Here is a 15,749-nt window from a genome sequence, read left to right as displayed (position 1 = left end):
TTAAAGACCAGAATTTTTTCTCTTTTAGGGCAATCTCTTTCACTTTTGGAGAGCAACAATTGTTAGGATGTTTCCCCTAAGGTCAAGCTTTCACTCATGGGGCTACTTATGCCCCTGGGGCAAAACACAAGTCACTAAATTCCAGAGGGAGAGCTGGAAGAGATCTTAGAAACCACCTGGTGCAAGCTCTCCCTTTTATAGATGAGGAAACAGAAGCTCTGGAGGAGCTTATATGACCTCTGTAGAGTTACACAAATAATGTGAGAAGTATGGCTTTAACTCATCCTCTGACTCCACAGCCACGGTTCTCTCTACTGTTGCTTTCATAGACATGACTCTTCAGTTGAATCATGTCTCCCTCAAGTCTTGTTTTCTCCATTTCCTCCAACCAAGTCAGTAGGCATAGATACAAATTCTGTTTTAGATGAATGTTAGAGGGGATGTGGGAAAACTGGGACCATAATCCATTGTTGGTGGAGTTGTTAATTGATTCAACCATATGGAACTATGTCCAAAGGACTATCAAACTGTACATACTCTTTGATCCAGCAGTGTCTCTATTGGGTCTATATCCCAAAAAGAACATTAAAAAAAAGGAAAATGATCCACATGTACAAAAATGTTTATCACAGCCCTTTTTCTAGTGGCAAAGAACTGGAAACTGAGTGGATGTCTATCAGTTGGAGAATGGCTAAATAAGTTATGGTATATGAATGTTATGTAATATTATTGTGCTATAAGAAATGGTCAGTAGAATGATTTCAGAGAGGCTTGGAGAGACTTACAAGAACTGATGCTGAATGAACTGAGTGGAACCAGGAGATCACTGTACACAGCAACAGCAAGATTATACAATGATCAATTCTGATGGACTTAGCTCTTTCCAACAGTGAAGTGATTCAGGCCAGTTCCAATGTTCTTGTGATGGAGAGAGCCATCTGCACGCAGAGAGAAGACTGTGGGAACTGAATATGGACCACAACATAGCATTTTTACCTTTGTTGTTGTTTGCTTGCATTTTGTTTTCTTTCTCATTTGTTTTCCTTTTTGATCTGATTTTTCTTGTGTAGCATGATAATTGTGGAAATATGTGTAAAAGAATTGCACATGTTTAACATATATTGGATTACTTGGTATCTAGGGGAAATGTGGAGGGAAAGAAGGGAGAAAAAAATTGGAACACAAGGTTTTGCAAGTGTAAATTTTTAAAAATATTTTAATAGTTTTCATTTACCAGATATATGCATGGGTAATTTTACAACATTGGCAATTGCCAAACCTTTTGTTCTAATTTTCCCCTCCTTCCCCCCCCAGATGGCAGGTTGACCAATACATGTTAAATATGTTAAAGTATAAATTAAATAGAATATATGTATACATGTCCAAGCAGTTGTTTTGCTGTACAAAAAGAATCAGACTTTGAAATAGTGTACAATTAGTCTGTGAAGGAAATCCAAAATGCAGGCCGACAAAATTAGAGAGATGGGGAATTCTATGTAGTGGTTCATAATCATCTCCCAGAGTTCTTTCGCTGGGTGTAGCTGGTTCAGTTCATTACTGCTCTATTGGAACTGATTTGGTTCATCTCATTATTGAAAATGGCCACATCCATCAAAATTGATCATCATATAGTATCGTTGTTGAAGTATACAACGATCTCCTGGTCCTGCTCATTTCACCCAGCATCAGTTCATGTAAGTCTCTTCAGGCCTTTCTGAAATCATCCTGCTGGTCATTTCTTAACAGAACAATAATATGTCATAATGTTCATATACCACAATTTATTCAGCCAATCTCCAGTTGATGGGCATCCACATAGTTTCCAGTTTCTGACCACTACAAAAAGGGCTGCCACAAACATTCTGCAAGGGCAAATGTTGAAAACTATCTATGCATATGTTTTGAAAATAAAAAGCTTAAAAAACCAATTCTGATTTACACACTAACTGTATAAGTATTAAGCTACTGTCTCTCTGTTTCCTTATCCATCCGTCCATTCATCCATTCATCCATCTATCTATCCACCTGTTTTCTAACATCTTTCCATATCTAAATTATCTGTTATCTGTCCTTATCTATCTACCTTATTTATCTGCCTTTTTTATTTATTATCTATCTTATCAATCATTCATCTATCCATCCATCTGTTTATCTATCTCTCTGCATATTTTATTTATGTATTCTATTTATCAATCTTTCATCTAATGGAGATAATATTTGTACTACATCGAGTTGTTGTGAGGGAAGTAAGTAGTTTGCAGTGTGCCACATAAATAAGAGTTGTTATGTTAGAATAAATAGGAAACTTAGAATTGTAGATATATATTCTGAATAATTGACATCCTTAAGATGTCAACTTAAATGAGAACTGATTAAGTTGAAAGGTACAATTAAAAATTAGGGGCTCCATACCATCGTTTGATTACATTTATTTTTTTATGGGATGCAATGGATTGAAGTTAGACTTGGAGTAAAGAAGACTTGAGCTTGAGTTCTATCTCAAATACTTACTATATGTGACCCTGGGCAAGTCATTTGACTGCCTCAGTTTTCTCATCTATAAAATAGGGATAATAATAGTACTTATCTCCTAAGGCTGTTGTAAAGATCAAATGAGATAAAAATTTGTAAAGCATTTTGCCAAAACTTAAAACACTATATAAATATTAACTATTATTACTATCACTAAATGATCTGAGAACTGTGCCAAAGATCAGCTATTAAAAAGTAGCATATGCATCTATATGTAAGAGATGCTTGAAAATTAACATTATTTTATCACTCTTATTAAGTAGGATTCTAGAAAGTTGATTAAAAAAAGCTTATACTTTTATAAAAAGTAACTATGTTCACCTATTACCTAGAATCTCAAGAAAGATATGATTCTATTGTTTCTTAAAGCCAGTTGCTGAGCCAGTGGCAGTGAGGCTAAAGGAGAGATTCCTTGAACCTACTCCTAGAAGGTTTCCTTGGAAGGGAAATAGGCTCCTAGGAAATGTCATAAATATAATTAAGAGACTATAAGTGAATACAATGGAGAAGTATGGAAAGAACAGAAAGCCTTATATGAACTAATGAAGAGTGAAGTAAGAAGAACCAAGAAAACAACATACAAAGTGAATATGACAACATAAATACAAAGATCAACCAAAAAGCAACTGAAATTACAAAGAACAATCATGAAACAAAAGAAGAGAGATGAGAAGACTCCTTTCCTTCCTTTTGCAGGAGTGAAAGGTCTTCAAGAGTATAACATCAAATATATAGATTAATTTTTTTCAGTGAATTGGTTACTTTTAGTATTAATCTTTTCTTTTTTTTCTTTTAAAAAATCTTTGTTTTATGGGACAGCTCGCTGGGAAGAGAGTTGGAGGGATCTAGAAGTAAATTTAGGCAACACAAATAAATATCAAAAAAATCATTTTAAAAAACAATCCATTAATTATGATGGAGAGAGCCATCTACATCCAGAGAGAGGACTGTGGGGACTGAATGTGGAACAGAACATAGTATTTTCACCTTTTTGTTGTTTGCCTGATTTTTTTTTCTTTGTTATTTTTTTCCTTTTTGATCTGATTTTTCTTGTGAATGGGTAAAAAAACTATCTTTGCTTGTATTTTGAACATAAAAAGCTCTCATTTTTAAAAGTCTCTATGTACTATGCTTTATTATATATAGAAGCATCATGGTGTTATGCAAAGATCATCAGACTTGGAAGGAGAAGACATAACATGCACTTCAATCTTGGTTCTTATACTTATTAGCTATGTGGCTTTGGGAAAGTGATTTAATCTCTTTGATCTTTTCATGTTCCCTCTCCAAAATGGTGTAATAAGAGCACAGTTGGGAGACTTGAGGTTGGGGTAGGGTCATTCTTTGCATCTTTCATGTACTCTCCATATAAAATGGAAATAATAATTTTTCTGTCTTTCTAGCTGTCTCTGTCTGTGTTACAAGTTGTAAGTGAAAAAGCATTTTGTAACTCATAGAGTGCTCTGCAAATATGATTTACTTCTATTAATTTGTATTTTTCTATTTCCTTACTTTAGGGATCTGCAATTTTGTCAATGTGAATACTCTCTCTGTTAATGCAGATTTTGATCCTTCCTAAGTCTTAGTTGGTGATTTCATAAACTGGAATAAGCATGACATTTATGATGGTAGCTAGCCCTCTGGCCAGGCATCTTTCCAACTCTAGTTTGCTTGAACAACGTACCTAATGTCCATTGCTGGGCCATTATTCAAAGTCTTTCCAGCTTGTCTGGACCTGTCTGAACTTGGCCTCTGATAGCATAGCATTCCTGAACCCAGGGTCAGCTCTGCTCTCTGAATAGGTATCAGAATAACATCAGTGATGTTATGACTCCTTGAAAGCTGTCCTAGGAACTTAACTACTATTTATAACCTGATTTCTATGGGAAAATGCAGTTAGTTCCAAGCAACTGACTTAGGAGAGAATTTTCAGAACATAAGTTGTTCATAAATCAGGGAATAACTGGAGTTGCTTCTCATTTTAACTGGAAAAAAGTTATCATGTATATCTTGATAGCTATTAATGTTATGATGAACTAGACACTGATTGGCAGAGACAGGACAGTGGGGAACAAACTTTGAACGAGATGAAAATGGGCTCCAAGAGAAGAGGTGAGGATCTAAGGGCAATGAAAGTTTGAGGATGTAAATGGGAATCTTTAAAGGGAGAAATATTAGTCATATTTTTTAAAACCTCTAAATCACAAATAATGATAGACATGCAAATTAAGGAAACTGAGATTCTACTTTATGTCCCTTACATATCTCCCCCAAAAAGAAAAAGAGCAAATGTTGGAAAAGCTATTGGAAAACAGAAACATTAATATACTGTCAGTGAAGCTGTAAATTAGTATAGTCTTTTTGGGAAACCATTTGGAACTATAAGGAAATTGGAATTATACACTTGGACCCACATATACTATTACTAGGTCTATATCACAAACAGATAGGCTGTTTTGTCATGCACCTAAAATCAACAAGGAAGAGATAATTTCTTGAAATACTTTGGTTCTATTATCTTCAAGTGTGTAAGCAAGCAAATTACCTAAAAGTCAACTACTACTTATGTACCAACTTTTAATGCAAAGAATTTTTGCATTAAAGGAGTGATTTGAAATGAACTAATTTAGAATCAATTGAGAAGAACCAGGAGGACAATAACAAAATCATTGTAAATTAAGTTTTGAAAGACTCAAGAAGTTTCATCAAAACTGTGACATAGGTTCCAGTGAACCTATGATAAAACATGTTATCCACTTCATGTCAGGTAATAGACTCAGTATATAGTATATAGAATGAGACATATATTTGTTAAACATGGTCACTGAGGGAATTTATTTTGTTTAACCATGCATATTTATTTGATTTTCTCTCTCTCCTTCCCCTCCACCCCAGGGCAGGGGGAGAAAAAAGGAAAGAAAATGAAATTTTTTGTTCATTGAAAAAAATAAAATTTTTAAAAAGAAGGAAAGGTTTGAGATTTAAACCAAAAGTACCAACTGGAATGAGATAGAAGCTAGAAAGGAAAGGATAGAAAGCGAGTAATTCATCTTTTGATATTCGACCTAGGCTGGGAAATCCAGAGACAAAAAGACTTTGTAAGGTTGGAGTTTTAGGATATTAGAGAAGAAAGTCTAGTGTAGTGGGTGAACTAAATTGGATGTATCATTACTGGGGCTCATAGTTTTCTTTCTGCCATTTGTACATTGGGAATAATCATCATATTTACCCCACTGAACTCACAGAAGTTTTGTGAGAAAAGAACTTTGTAAACTGTAAAACAACATATAAATGGGAGCTATTACTATCATTCCCTAACAAGTGAGATGAGGAAAAAGTGGGTTAGAGCATATTTATTATTTTAGACCTGACTTTTTGTATTGTGTGTTTTTAGATCCCAGTCAGGCATCAAAATCGACATATTTAAAAACTGCAAGCCCTGAGAAGTCATTGAAGGCAAAAGTCTAAGGAACAATGCTAATATTGGCATCAAGGGCAAAGTAGATCATTTAGATTTATAGAATCATAGAATCGATTCACAATAAAACTTCTTCCTCCACCTGCTTTATTTGCCTCTCTCAGGATAGACTGAAATATCTCATATGATAGCTGAAGCTTTTAAAATATCTTCCAATTTTATTTATAATAATGTCGATCTGAATATTGTCTTCTTCCTCCATTAGTGTGTCATTAACTTGTTTGTAGAACAGAGATTGCATATTGAATGTCAGTCTTTAATGTGATGTTTGTAGATTTTTTTTTAAATGGAGTAATTCTTAGTAATCTACACTCATTTTTGCATTAATCTGCTTCTATCACTGCAGAAACAGAAACACTAAGGACTATTTTTGTTTGTTACCTGGGAAAAGTGACTCCAAAAAATGAAAATAAAGAATATAGATAATGTCTCTATCACTATGCAACCTTTATATCAGAGACTCCTTCCTGAAACACAACACCTGAATATGGTTTGGATATTTCTCATCTCTTTGCTTCAGTCAATAACATTTATTAAACACTATGTGCTGGTATTGTGTGAAGTGCTGGTGATTCAAAGAAAGCACTCAAGAATCTCACAGTCTAATAAGGGAGATAATGTGCAAACCATTGTATATAAACAAAATTTAAGCAGAATAAATTGTGGGGATAACTTCAGAGGGAGAGCACTGAAATTAAGGAAGCCCAGAAAAGACTTCGTGAAGAAGGTAGGACTCTAGCTGAGATGTGATGGTGGCCAACAAAACTACAAGGTGGAAATGAAGGAGAGCGTTTTAGGCATGAGCGGTTAGTGAAAATACTTAAAATCAGGAACTAGAGTATCTTGTGTAAGCAACAACAAAGAGGCCATTGTCACTGGAGCAGAAAGTAAATGGAGGGCAGTGAGGTATAAGTAAACTAGAAATGTAGGTTTCACCAGGTTATGAAGGACTTTAAGAGTCATTGTCTCCACAAAGATGATCTAAGAAACTTGAGTATCTGGAATTCCCAATGGTGGTCACCAGAGCCACTTAAAACCACATGAGCTCACAAGGTTTAATTTATAAATTAATGGAAACAGATAGGACTCCCATCTGAAATCTCAGAAGGTGAGCCCTTATCACTTTCACCTCAACATTTAAATCACTGACAGTACTAATATGAGAAATGCTCCAAATGAGGGCAATTTGGATTTGTTCTCCTGAATTGATGCTTTTCTCCATGACTCCACTGCCTGAATCATATATTGCTTCCTGAAATTCTCTTCTTCTCTCATTAGAAGTCACTGGTTATTTTTCTCCCTGTCTTTACTATGCAACTGTAGTTTGCCTCTGTTCCCAAACTGTGATATTCCTCTCATGGTATACAGCTTTCTGCCGACAATTCAACTCTCATTTTGCTTCACTGCTTGACAATTTTGCTCCTCTCCAGAGTGGTGATCATCATCCAACTGCCTAAAGCTGTTGTCCCTGCTATCTTTTGGTTTCAGAGATTCTCTTGCAAATGATATTCATATCTTCTCCTAGGAGACCATCTCTTTGACTTAGACCATATCAGACAAGCTTCTTATGGTGTATTTTTGGACAAGCTTTTGATGGTGTTTTTCAGCTACACTGATCCTACAACTCTATTATTTTTAAGGCTTCTTTTGTATGTATATTGTAAATCTCATACCATAGACATTGGCTCTGGTCTGCACTCTGTCACTGGGTTATAGAATTTGAATGATTAGCTTTTAATCTTTCCCACTCTTTATCCCTCATATTCCCCCAGGCAGAAGGATTCCTCAAATTGTCTAGGGAGCAGGTCAAGAGTACAATGGATAGAATGATGAATTGGAGTCAGAAAGATTCATGTTCCTGACTTCAAATACTGCCTCATACATTTTCTAGCTGTGTGACTCTGGAGAAGTCACTTAATACTGTTAGCTTCAGTTCCTCATCTGTAAAATGAGCTAGAAAAGGAAATGGCAAATAATCAATATCTATGCTAAGAAAACCCCAAATTGGGACATGAAGAGTTGGACATGACAGAAAGGACTGAATAATAGTTTCTAGAAGAAGAGAAATAGGAAATGCATTATTTTCTGGTTAAGGTCTCCAGTTTCTGGCAAGGGAAAAGCATTAGCAGTACCTGCTTCAATTATTTCTTAGAGAAGTTTTAACCATGGGAAATAGAAGATAGCCAAAAGAATTTCAAACAGCAAGTATTTAATTTTCTTTCTAAGGAGATATAGCTGCCAAAAGCAGTATCAGTCTAGAGTAAGTGCAAATTTTGGGGGGAAAAAGTAGAGGTAAAGCTTGGCAGTTATTATGATCAGAATCTAAATTTTCAATTTCTGAGTCTAAGATTCAGGCTTTGGAGATGTCCATGGGTATATAAAGAATGCCAAATTAACCCTGGAGAGATCATGTAGAAAATAGGCAGTTTGGGGTAGTAGAACCAACAGATTTAAAGTCATAGGACTTGAGTTTTAACCACAGCTTTGTTATTTCTTACCTGTGCCATCTTAGGTAATTGACTGAACCCCTCTGGGCCTCACTTTCCTATCTTCAAACTAAGAGGTAGGATTAGATCTCCAAAGTCCTTGCCAAATCTAAATGTTGAGATCCTAATTACTGTTTTGAAAATATGAATAACAAAAATTACTTTATTGACCTAGAAAATATAATAATAAATTAACAACAATAACAAAATAAGATTATTCACTTGTCTTTCATTTGGAAGAACAAAAGGTCAAGATTATCAAAGGAATTAATGGCGGGAAGTAAAAAAAGTAGGTTTAGCAGTAACATATCTTAAAATATATGATAATACAGTAATCATCAAAACTTTCTGGTATGAACTAAGAAATGAAAGATGAATCAGTGCAACAGAGTAAACATACAGTGGGTAAGAATTCACTGGTGTGTTAAAAAAATGTTTTGGGAAAACTGGAAAACAGACTCGGAAACTAGATATCTTATACCATTTCCAGGTTCAAAGTGGTACATGATACAGAAAATATAATATGTAAATTAGAAGAGCATGGATAATGTTATATTTATCAGACTTATAGATAGGAGAACACTTTATGAAAAACACTTGATTGTGGCAGAAACTAGGCATGGACCCACATTTAACACCACATACTAAGATAAGATCAAAATGGATCCAAGATTTAGGCATAAAGAATGAAATCATAAATAAATTAGAGGAACATAGAATAGTTTACCTCTCAGACTTGTGGAGGAGGAAGGAATTTGTGTCCAAAGGAGAACTAGAGACCATTATTGATCACAAAATAGAAAATTTTGATTACACCAAATTAAAAAGTTTCTGCACAAACAAAACTAATGCAAACAAGATTAGAAGGGAAGTAACAAATTGGGAAAACATTTTTATAGGTAAAGGTTCTGATAAAGGCCTCATCTCCAAAATATACAGAGAATTGACTTTAATTTATAAGAAATCAAGTCATTCTCCAATTGATAAATGGTCAAAGGATATGAACAGACAATTTTCAGATGATGAAATTAAAACTATTTCCACTCATATGAAAGAGTGTTCCAAATCACTATTGATCAGAGAAATGCAAATTAAGACAACTCTGAGATATCACTACACACCTGTCAGATTGGCTAAGATGACAGGAACAAATAATGATGAATGTTGGAGGGGATGTGGGAAAACTGGGACACTAATACATTGTTGGTGAAGCTGTGAAAGAATACAGCCATTCTGGAGAGCAATCTGGAACTATGCCCAAAAAGTTATCAAACTATGCATACCCTTTGATCCAGCATTGCTGCTATTGGGCTTATGTCCCAAAGAAATACTAAAGAGGGGAAAGGGACCTGTATGTGCTAAAATGTTTGTGGCAGCTCTTTTTGTAGTGGCTAGAAACTGGAAGATGAATGCATGCTCATCAATTGAGAATGGTTGGGTAAATTATGGTATATGAAGGTTATGGAATATTATTTTTCTGTAAGAAATGACCAGCAGGATGAATACAGAGAGGCTTGGAAAGACTTACATCAACTGATGCTGAGTGAAATGAATAGAACCAGAAGATTTCTGTACACTTCAATGTTGTATGAAGATGTATTCTGATGGAAGTGGATATCTTCAACATAAAGAAGATCCAATTCACTTCCAGTTGATCAATGATGGACAGAATCAGCCAAACCCAGAGAAGGAACACTGGGAAATGAGTGTAAACTGTTTGCACTTTTGTCTTTCTTCCCAGGTTATTTTTACTTTTTGAATCCACTTCTTCCTGTGCAATAAGAAATTCAGTTCTGCACACATATATTGCATCTAGGATATACTATAACATATTTAACATGTATGGGAATACTTGCCATCTAGGGGAGAAAGTGGAAGGAAGGAGGGGAAAATTCAGAACAGAAGTGAGTACAAGGGATAATATTGTAAAAAAAAAAAAAATACCCATGCTTATGTACTGTCAAAAAAATTATAACTATAAAATTAATTAAAAAAAGAGAAAGAGAAAAAAACAAAATCTAGAGAGCATTGCGAGATGTAAAATGGATAATTTTAGTTATATTAAAATTTAAAGGTTTTATACAAATAAAACTAATATGGCCAAAATTAGAAAGAAAGCAGAGAATTGGGAGGAAAGTTTAATAGACAATTTCTTAGATAAAGGCCTCATATCTCAAATATATAGAGAACTTTGTCAAATTTATAAGAATATGAGTCAGGGGCAGATAGGACATTAGTAGATAGAGCACCAGCCCTGAAGTCAGGATGACCTGAGTTCAAATCTGTCCTCAGATACTTCCTAGCTATGTACCCTGGGCAAGTCAATTTTCCCCCAATTGCCTCAGGGGGAAAAAAGAATATGAGCCATTCCCCAATTGATTAATGTTCAAAGGATATGAACAGGTTTTTGGAGGAAGAAATCAAAGCTATATATAGTCATATGGGGAAAATATTCTAAATTATTACTGATTAGAAATGCAAATTAAAACAACTTTGAAATGTCATCTCATACTTATCAGATTGACCAAAATTTTAGAAGAGAAAAATGACAGATGTTGAAGGGGATATAGGAAAAGTGAGACACTAATACATTGTTGATGGAAGCTATGAACTGGATTTTGGAAAGCAATCTACAATTAGCCCAAAGCCTGATAAAACTGTATATACCCTTTGATCCAGAAATACCACCTGTCATCCCCACATGATCAGAGGAAAAAGGAAAAGAACCCATATTTCTAAAATATTAATAGCAGCTCTCTTTGTGGTGACAAGGACCTGGAAATTGAGGAGCTGCTGATCAATTGAGGAATGGCTCAATCATATACCAAGTTGTGGGATATGATTATGATGGAATACTATTGTGCTGTAAGAAATAATGAGCTGGTTGATGTTAGGAATATATGGAAAGAATTGAATGAAATAATAAGAATGAAGTGAACAGAATGAATAGAACATTGTATATAGTAATAGCAATATTGTCTGAAGAATAAATGGGAATGACTAAACTATTCTGAATTATATACCACTACAAAGTACCTTTAAAGGAAGATGGTATTCATTCCAAACAAAGAACTGATATGTTGTACAGTTTCACCTATATTTCTGTGCCTTCTCTATTTCTATTATTGGATTAAGAGAGAGGAAGGGAAAGAGCTTGAAACTTAAAATGTAACCAAAATAATTAACTTAATTGAATGTCTGAACAAGTTGTAACATAGGATTGTAATTGAAAACTACTGTGCTATAAGAAATGATAAACAGGTTGATTTTAGGAAAAAAACATGGAAAGATTTGTATGAAATAGTGAAAAGTGAAATGAGCAGAACCAAGAGAACCTTGTATACAATAACAGCTATATTGTTTGAAGGAAAACTGAATGACTAAGCTATTTGAATATCATAAATACTCAAATCAACAAAAAAGGACCTATGAAGGAAGATGTTATCAATCTTCAGAGAAAGAAAAATAGGTTTTGCATATATCTGTGACAATAGTTGAATTTCAATATTTGAACTATGTTCTCTCAGTACCCAAATTAATGTTAATTAAAGAAGGGATAATGATACTTAAGAAAATAAAATGAAGATAAGTAACTGAATCTAAAAGAAATGTGCACAGATAAAATCTGTACTGGAGATAACACAATCTTTATGGTAATGGGGGTACATTTTCAAGATTTCTCAAACGGAAGAGTCCTTAAGAATCACATTGGTTTGGGAAGAAGGGGAAGGAGAAGGGAATCACAGAGTCACTTTTGTTTGTTAGTTTGTAAAGTTAATGGAGAAGTAATTGTTCTCTAATATTCTTGCTTTCTCATCTCCATTAAAATCTTTGTTTCAGAGAAGGGTTTCTTAACTTAGGATCCATAATTTTAAAAAATATATATTTTGAAAGATCAAAGCATACTTTTAAAATTTTTATTTTTCTTGTTTTTTTGGGAGAAGAGGAAGGTTCTGTTTTCTTTCACAACATGACTAATATGGAATTAAGCTTTGTATGATTATACATAACCTATATCAAATTGCGTGCCTTTTCAATCAGAAGAGAAGAGAGGTAGGGAAAAAGAAAATTTGGAATTCAAGTTTTTTTTTTTAGATTAATAATCCCTTTTCTTTTTTTATTTAACTTTTAATTTATGGAATAAAACAAACCTTTCCATAATATAACACAATAAGAAAGATGATTGAACATGAAACTGCAACTCAATTATGTAGTTTCTTCCAAATATACAACAAAATTATCATGTAGATTTATTTTTCTTCTTTCCCCCAGCCCCCACTCTAGAGATGACTATGTATTCATATGTATTTAATAGGCATATGTATTTTAAATTATTCTATATACATATCTATCAGTTCTTCCTCAAAATTTTAAAAATGAATGTTAAAAATGATTTTTATATGTAACTGGAAAAAAAGTTAAAATTTTTGGTAACTTCATTTTAATGTAATTTATTACTTTTGCAATCTTATATTTTATTCTATGAATCTAAAAACATTATTTTGAAAAGAGTAACTGTCATAGGGCTAACAGATTAACTATCAAAGAGACCCAAAATGCCAAATAAATAAATAGGCGAATGAATAAATGAATAACTGGGTAAATGAATGAATAAATAAATTAATAAAAAAGCAAATTAATAGAGGAATGAATGAATAATGAATAAACAACTAGTTGAATGAATGAATAAATAAATAAAGGAAAAGTGAGGAAGCTAAATTTTTTAGAGAATATTGCATTGTAGAAAGAGTAGAAAAGCATGAATTGAGTCAGAAGAAACCCAAATTTCAATCTTAGACTTAATTTCTCTAATCCTCAGTTTTTTCATCTATAATATGCCTGCAACATCTACCTTACAAAGCTATAATGAGGATTAAGTGACTTGATGTATGTCAAGCGCTTTGTAAACTATAAAACCTTGAACAAACATTAGCTATTATTATTTATGAGCTGCCTATGCACACATCAAGGATACTTTGATTTTCTAAAAAATAAGGAGGAAATAAATAGCCTTTTGAAAGTGACTTTTTAAAGCTGTACAATCACACAATTGACTGAAAAGTAGGCATTGGGAATATAAGGAGAGTCTGACTGTGTCTATTTTTTATTAACTTTTTATTTTTTAAATTTTTTTCATAAATGTTCCTATAATTCTTTTTTATTTTTTTTTAATTTTTAAATTAATTTTATAATTATAACATTTTTTGACAGTACATATGCATAGGTAATTTTTTTACAACATTATCCCTTGTACTCCCTTCTGTTCCAAATTTTCCCCTCCTTCCCTCCACCCCTCCCCTAGATGGCAGGCATTCCCATACATATTAAATATGTTATAGTATATCCTAGATACAATATATATGTGCAGAACCGAATTTTTTTTGGTGTTGTTGCAAAGGAAGAATTGGATTCGGAAGGTAAAAATAACCTGGGAAGAAAAACAAAAAATGCTAACAGTTTACACTCATTTCCCAGTGTTCCTTCTCTGGGTTTGGCTGATTCTGTCCATCATTGATCAACTGGAACTGAATTAGATCTTCTCTGTGTTGTAGATATCCACTTCCATCAGAATACATCCTCATACAGTATTGTTATAATGTGTATAATGATCTCCTGGTTCTGCTCGTTTCACTCAGCATCAGTTGATGTAAATCTCTCCAAACCTCTCTGTATTCCTCCTGTTGGTCATTTCTAACAGAACAATAATATTCCATAACCTTCATATACCATAATTTACCAAACCATTCTCCAATTGATGGACATCCATTCATCTTCCAGTTTCTGGCCACTAAAAAAAGGGCTGCCACAAACATTTTGGCACATACAGGTCCCTTCCCTTCTTTAGTATTTCCTTGGGATATAAGCCTAGTAGTAGCAATGCTGGGTCAAAGGGTATGCACATTTTGATAACTTTTTGGGCATAATTCCAGATTGCTCTCCAGAATGGTTGGATTCTTTCACAACTCCACCAACAATGCAGCAGTGTCCCAGTTTTCCCACATCCCCTCCAACATTCATCGTTATTTGTTCCTGTCATCTTAGCCAATCTGACAGGTGTGTAGTGGTATCTCAGAGTTGTCTTAATTTGCATTTCTCTGATCAATAGTGATTTGGAACACTCTTTTATATGAGTGGAAATAGTTTTAATTTCATCATCTGAAAATTGTCTGTTCATATCCTTTGACCATTTATCAATTGGAGAATGATTTGATTTCTTATAAATTAAAGTCAATTCTCTGTATATTTTGGAGATGAGGCCTTTATCAGAACCTTATTTTTTATTAACTTTTAAAAAAATGATCTGACTTAGTGGATCAAAATGTTAAAAGTAATCTTCTTTTCTTTTTAAAAAGTAGTTTTTTTTTATTTTTCCAAATACATGCAAAGATAGTTTTCAGTGTTCATCTTTGCAAAACCTTGGTTCCAAATGTTTTTCCCTCCCTCCTCAATATCTCTTCCATAAACAGCAAGTCATCCAATATAGGTTAAATATGTACAATTTTTCTAAACATATTTCTATATTTGTCATGCTACACAAGAAAAATTAAATCAAAAGGTGGGAGGAAAACATGAAGAAAAAAACAAATAAACAACAAAAAGGTGAAAATACCATGCTTTGATACATATTCAGTTTCCATGGTTCTCTCTCTTAATGTAGATGGTTCTTTCCATCACAAGTCTATGAGAATTGTCTTGAATTACTTCATTGTTGAAAAGAGCCAAGTCCATCACAGTTGATCATTACATAATCTTCTCATTGCTGTGTACAATGTTTGCTTGGTTCTACTCAATTCACTTATCAGTTCATGTAAGTTTTTCCAAGCTTTTCTGAAATCAACCTTATATGTTGCCATATGGGAACCACCTGCCAGTGGCTGCTGAAAGTCTAACTCAGACTGTAGAATGGATCTCCTCATGTGAGAGGATGGTGATAATACAAGGAAACTGAGAGGCAGTTGCTGTTCTCTGACCTCTCTCCTTTTCTCTCTTGCTTCCAATTTATTTCATTCCCAATCCACAAGGAACATTTGCAAAAGCTGCTTTGCAACTCCTTCAAGTGTTATGATTCACATCTGTGGAGGCTTTTGGAGAATTGACCTGCTTCTTCACTTAGGCATGGTCCTTAACACTTATAGAACAATAATATTCCAAAACATTCATATATCATAACTTATTTAGCCATTCCCCAACTGAGGGACATTTACTCAATTTCCAGTTCCTTGCCACCACAAAAATATTTTTGTACATGTGGG

The sequence above is a fragment of the Sminthopsis crassicaudata genome, chromosome 3 (assembly GCF_048593235.1).
Source record: "Sminthopsis crassicaudata isolate SCR6 chromosome 3, ASM4859323v1, whole genome shotgun sequence".
In the NCBI taxonomy this organism is placed as follows: Eukaryota; Metazoa; Chordata; class Mammalia; order Dasyuromorphia; family Dasyuridae; genus Sminthopsis; species Sminthopsis crassicaudata.
Note: the sequence above shows the minus strand (reverse complement) of the source record.